General features: G+C 39.6%; 1 pseudogene; it reads left to right on the forward strand.

The window, feature by feature from the left end:
* Positions 1 to 252: 252 nt before the first annotated feature.
* Positions 253 to 2,318, forward strand: LOC149219452 (alpha-xylosidase 1 pseudogene; annotated as a pseudogene).
* The last annotated feature ends 4,763 nt before the right edge of the window (positions 2,319 to 7,081 follow it).

Genomic DNA, 7,081 nt, shown 5'->3' on the forward strand with positions numbered 1-7,081 from the left:
TGAATAAACGCTTCCGATAAGGTTTGTGGGCCATAACCCATAGGCCTCAGGATTGAATATTGATATGAAAGGGGATTTTTCCTAACCCACAAGATTCCTTTTCATCATTAAGAAGATAATTTCAAATTCCTTTATAAAACACTGATAGTGAAGGTAACCCTTGGTCAATCATTCATTGGACTTCTCTGGTTATAAATAACGCAGAGGAGTATTTGATCCGAATGGAAATCCACCCATGTTATTTTCCCACACATGGTATTTACCCACGGTAATGATCCGAATGGAAATTTAGCCATGGTATTTACCCATGGTAATGAGCTGAATGGAAATTCACCCATGGTATTTACCCATGGTAATGTAACTAAAAAATGATATAAATAATGAGCCTCTTTTTGTAAGAGGACAGAGGGTTCAGTAAAATTTAGTTGCAACTATCATTTTCTGTTCTAATGAGAGTTAGTTCATGATTTATTTTCTGGTCTAGTTCACTTTTGTTCTTTTCTTGTATGATCATTACTCGGATCTTGGGGCCCTCCCCAAGATCCAGACCAATGGTATAAGAGGGGGTTACCAATCCATGTCATTTGGGTTTGCAATAAAGCACAAATCCAATGGGGAAGTGCTCTTCAATTCTTCCTATGGTAACTTGGTCTTTAAATATCAGTATCTGAAGCTCACCGCCGACCTTCCTGCAATAGCTTCCCTATATGGATTGGGTGAGAACAAGTATCCCAACATGATCAAAATTGCTCCCAAAGAACCTTATACTTTGTACACAACTGACATTTCTGCAATAAATCTGAATACATATTTGTATGGCTCCCATCCTTTTTACATGAATGTAAGGAATGGAGGAATCTCTCATGGAGTTCTGTTCTTGAACAACAATGGGATATACATTTTCTACACTGGTAATGCATTGACCTACAAGGTCACTGGGGGTGTGCATGAATTCTACTTCTTTGTAAGGAATTCTCCATTGGATGTTGTTCAATAATATGCTTCCCTCATTGGCCTCCTAGTTGCCCATCCCTATTGGGCCTTTGCGTTTCATCAATGCAGGTGGGGATACAAGAACATATAAGACATAACCCATGTGGTGGAAAACTATAACAAATCTCAGATACCTCTGGATGTTATATGGAACGATGATGACCACATGGATGGAGCCAAGGACTTTACCCTTGACCCTATCAACTATCCTGAATATAAGATGTGTCCCTTCCTTGACTGAATTCATGCCATTGGAATGAAATATGTCATCGTTATCGACCCAGGGATTACCGTTAACACGAGATATGACACGTTCCAGTGGGGAATGGAAAATGCTGTTTTCATAAAGAGCGATGGGAGTCCATCCTTGGGGAAAGTGTGGCCCGACGCCATGTACTTTTTGGACTTCCTGAATCCAAAGATGGTGAATTTCTAAGCGGACGAGATCTCTCGCTTCCACCAAATGGTCCCCATGACGGTCTCTGGATCGATATGAACGAGGTATCCAATTTTGCAGTGGAAAGTGCTCCATCCCCACAAACCGGAGCTGCCCGGGCACGGGTTTTCCATGGAAGTGCTTCCTCAACTGCACAAACATCACCGCCATCTGATGGGACATGCCACCCTACAAGATCAATGCCACCACTTCCCAAGTACCTCTGGGGTTCAAGACCATCGCCACTAGCTCCGTCCACTACAACGACGTCCTCAAGTACGATGCCCACAACATTTATGGCTTATCGTAGGCCATCGCCACGCACGAAGTGCTCCAAAATCTAATGAACAAGTGCCCCTTCATGATAATGTGCTCCACCTTTATGGGGTTAAGGTCATATGCCGCAGACTGGATAGGAGATAACAAATCGACTTAGGAGGATATTCACCACTCAATCTCAACCATACTCAACTTCGGCATGTTCGAGATGCCCATGGTGGGCGCTGACATCTGTGGCTTCTATCCCGACACCACGAAGGAGCTCTGTGGGTGGTGGATTCAGCTGGGGGCCTTTTACCCTTTCAAAAAAGACCATTCCAATCTTGCCAGCAAATGAGAGGAGCTTTATCTCTGGGATACCGTTGCCAAATCAATAAGAAATTATTTAGGGTTGCATTACCAACTTCTCCTTTATATTTATACTCTGAACTACGATGCCCATGCTATTGGAGCTCCCATTTCCCATCATATGTTTTTCTCGTTCCGACAGGACCCAGAAACCTACGCTGTGAGCAAATAGTTTCTTCTCTGACCAATGGTTCTAATTTCTCCCATGCTCTATAATAAAACCACATCGGTGAATGCTTATTTTCCAAAGGAAAGACTGTAAATTTTGGTGACGGGGGGAGTTGGTTTCATTGGATCTCATTTGGTTGATCAATTGATGGAATGTGGCAATAATGAAGTTGCTAACAAATTCTTCACCGAATTAAAAGATAACCTCAAGAAATGGATTGAGCATCCACAAAATGAATATTGGGGTAGTATTAATCATATTGGTAGGATAAGTCGCTATAAAGAAGGAAAGCATGGGGCTTAAACATTAATGGTTGACTATAAAAAAAACATGGCTTTGAGATCCGCATTGCTCCACCAATGTCATAGGAGCATGCTATAAATAACAAGGCTCCATATAATGATTTCTCACAAGTATTATTGTTTCTAGAAGCTACCACAATTAATGGAAAGGAACATATATTTTTTCAACATGATGCTTTTATCCTTGGTTTTCTAGTTCAGTCTATTACCATTTGGTATCCTCATGAACACTTTGATGATTTGTGGGGAAAATATCTTTATTTCCATTTAGAGAGAAGATGGAAATTTCAATTGATCTTGAAAAAGCAAGCCAGGTATGCTATGTCAATGCCCTTGAATGTTTCACAAACAAAGCAGTCATGTGGTGAGCTCATGTTAGCATCAAGAGTATCTGAAAATTTAGGGGACCCAACTTTAGCTTATATGGCTTACCTAGAAAGGGTGTTCCAATTAAGCATAAAAGAGGCACTTGGATTTATTGATACATTTATTGCAAAGGGTCCTTTAAAAATTTACAAATATAAGCCACCAGATCTCTACCGATAGACCGACAAGTAATCTTGAGGTTCATTACAGGGTATCTCTATCCTTGAACCCTCATTCATTATGGTTACGGGTCAACCACACAAACACTTTTGCCAACAAAGTCCATTTTCTCGACCACACACTCTCCACCTCACAGTTGTCACACCAACATTACAGGGTATCTCTATCTTCAACTCTTCATTCATCATGGTTATGGGTCAACCACACAAAACCCTTTGCTAATGAAGTCCATTTGCTTGGCCACACATTTTCCACCTCACAGTTGGCCCACCAGCATTACAGGGCATCTCTATCCTCATCTCTTCATTCATCATGGTTATGGGTCAACCATGAAAAACCCTTTCCAGTGAAATCCATTTGCTTGGCCACACACTGTCAATATCACAGTTGGCTCACAAGAATTACAGGGTATCTCTATCCTTGGATCTTTGTGCATCATGGTTACGGGTCATCCAAAAACCCTCAGTTATGGGTCAACCACACAAAACCCTTGTCTTCGACAACACTTGGTCATCCACAACTCATCTTCGACAAAAGCTTCTCTGGAGGGAACTTCACACAATGGGGACCATTGCTTCCTAAGGAGGGAGGAATGATCCGAATGGAAATCCACCCATGGTATTTTCCCACCCATTGTATTTACCCATGGTAATGATCCAAATGGAAATCCGCCCATGGTATTTACCCATGGTAATGTACCTAAAAAATGTTATAAATAATGAGCCTCTTTTTGTATGAGGACAGAGGGTCCAGTACAATGTAGTTGCAACTATCATTTTCTGTTCTAATAAGAGTTAGTTCATGATTTATTTTATGGTTTGGTTCAATTTTTATCTTTCCTTGGTGTGACAATTACATAGATATTGGGGCCCTCCCCAATATCCGGATCAATATTGCTATACCGATTTTATTGACAAATTCTTTTATACCTCACTATGTTTGTTAAGCAACGATGTAATCCCAAGGGTCTCTCTAGAGATTAGGAATTTTTTGCACCTATCAGAGAAGGCCAAAGTAGGAGTCTAGTATTTATACGAGAAATACACTGAAATCAAAGCTTATGGATAAGAATTGCCTCCATATAGGTTTCCAATTTTTGTACCTATCAGGATTTTTGCATTGGAGTATAGAAGGCAAATGTTAAACATGGATGAAGTGCACTTTGTTTCCGACAAGAAGAAGGCACAGTTTAAGCTCAAAGCACACATATGACCATACATTATCAATACCAGAGCTACTACAAAAGAAATAGATACAATCTTGAGCCAAATGAAGTTTGAGCTCAACTTTTCCTAGTTATATGATCCTCAGGGTATTATTTCTAAGCTCAGGCTGGAGTGGAAAAGAACCTCTTATGCACACACACTGAGGCATGAGATTGAGAAATATGAAAATCAGGAAGAATGGATAGAAGGTACTTTACAGGAAGCTGAAGAACGATGGGTTACTTAGTCATCCACGCAGACACCTATTTCGAAAGAGGAGCAGAAAAGAGAAAGAGAACCATTGTCTCCTACAAACTCTGACAATCCAGATGCAAAGTTTATTGTTTTTAAAAGGAAGAAGAAAGACCCTAATGTTACTGAAAAATCAGATTCCCCAATTAATCCTTGATTTAGATCTAAAATATTAACTATTCAGGATGAAACTACAGATGAATGAAACATAGAGCAACCAACAATAGTGATCTTATTAGGGACACCTATTTCTACTTCTACTTAAGTAGAAGCAATAGTACAATCAACTACTATTGAAGAAAATGTCCAATGTCCAGTATCCACCAGTTCACAGGTTTATACTCAACAGAGTATATTTTCCAAATACAAAAAAATAAAGTTGAAGAATGAAGCTCTGAAGGATTCTACTTACTCTGAGTTTTGGAAACAAACAACCAAGACTTATCATAGACTACTTTCTGCATTTGATGCAGAGAAGGGATAGTTCCAAATGGCCTTCATGGAACCACTAGTGCCAGCTCTAGGAGTGCTGAAGACTATAAAGCCTCCATATTTTCCATTGACACTAAGAAAATACATGAAATAGATCAGATTGATCTACATAAGCAGACATGGGAGCTCATCTTTTCATCACTCACCAGCTTAGCCATGATTGTTTCTAAGTTACAATCATCTTTAAATAATATGAACTCTCAATTAAAGATTGAAAAAATGTCCTCATTTGCAAAGGATAATAGAATCAAATCTCTGGAGGATTTGGTCATAAAGCTAGGACATGATCATAAAAATGTTAAAGTAGCAAAAGAGCTAATAAAAAATAAGGAAGCATTGAGGAAGCAATTGAAGATGCCTCCACAGAGCATCCTCAAGCTAAAGAGGTTGCAAATATAGAGCTAGAAAACGAGAAACTTTTTACTATAAAATTGGAGTAGAATGCACAGATACAAAATTTGGAGCAGGCTATGGAAGCATTGCTGAAAGAAATACAACAGTGCAGGATTATCTACATCTGGCACAGGTACAAAGGAAAAAATTTCAGCAAGGACTATAGTTTTAGAGCCCACAAAAGAGCTTACTAGAGCTCTAGATGAATTATCAATTGTTCAGTCGGACAAAGATAAAATGTCAAAAAAATTGGCTAAAATGGAGGAGAGTAAACTCAAAAATGACAATGCATATTTGTCAGAGTTGTAGAAAAATTATAAACTCATGCAGCAAGTGAAAAAATATGAAGATCGATCCTTTGTAATCCAAATGTTAGATGAGGCTAAAAACAATATTTGGCAGAATATAAATGCCAATATAACATATGTGGCCTTCCATACAAATTATTTTTGAATAGGAGGAATGTTAACGGGAAAAGTGTCTATTAAGAACGACCCTATCCCACTAAGGTGTGACATTGACCTTAGAAACAAACAGAGAAAACTACTTTTGTATTCTTCTTTATGAACTATAAACAAAGAGAAATAGGATGAACCAACCTGTGTCTTGCGCTAGTCCTTTGATCCAATCTCTCTCCTCTTTGACAGCTTCCAGCTACCTGCTCCCTTACTTGCCCAGCTTCACCAAGTACCTGCAAGATCACAAAAGAAGGAAACTATACAAAGACATGGGTTTATATTCATAAAAAGCTTAGGATCAGATTTAAGCTAAACATACAAATGTAACAAACATCAATGATACACAAGCATGTAGGAGAAACTCAAATAGTTTTATTGATATAACAAGAAGATCCAGGAGGAGTTACAACCAATGATTCCTGATCTAGCATCAACCTCCCAGCAAAGAAACCCCCTCTTCACCTCCAACAAAGCATAAATCACCCAATACTCTGATATCTATCTCAAAACCAACAACAATTCTCTGCAATGTACAAAATTCCAGCCTGTGGATCTCTGGGATGAGGGATCCATATATAGATGTATGCAAAGAGGATGAGTCAGCTTATGATTTGACTAGTGTCTTCACTCTGTCAGTTCTTGCTTCCACTTGGAGACTGAGAGCCTCTTACTCATCCTTGGTCGAATTCAGTGAGGCAAGTGCCATTGGGGAAGATTCTGGAAGCTTCCATTGTCTCTCCACCTCGCGGAATGACACTGCCATTTGTCATTTCCCGCTCAACGCACCCTGGTAGTGCATTTAGGTGCGTTGCAACGCACCTAGCTAGTGTATTTCGGTGCTATGCAACGCAACTAGCCAGTGGAGTAGCTGAAATGATCCTGATTTGACTGATTCCGAGTAGTTTCTGGTGGAGAACTTCTGGGAGAAGCTGTAATTTGTTGACTTTGTTCCTTTAGGGGTCGGAACAACACTTTTAGGGACTTAGGATCCCTTGGTTTATGGACATTTCATGCTTAGAGCTGTAAGGCACAAAAATGTCTATAACAGTTGCCCCCTAAAGTATGAGGCCGTTTATCGGGTGAAATGCTTTATTAGGAGGATCCGAAGTTCTTTCAATGCTGGGAGGAGACCTGTAATAAGATACAATACAATACATTATCTTCATACTGCTTTCATGATCTAGCTGAGGCGAGCATTCCCATGCTCA

This window comes from Pinus tabuliformis, chromosome Q (assembly GCF_031772625.1).
Source record: "Pinus tabuliformis cultivar Carrire ecotype Pingquan chromosome Q, CPIR1, whole genome shotgun sequence".
NCBI lineage: Eukaryota > Viridiplantae > Streptophyta > Pinopsida > Pinales > Pinaceae > Pinus > Pinus tabuliformis.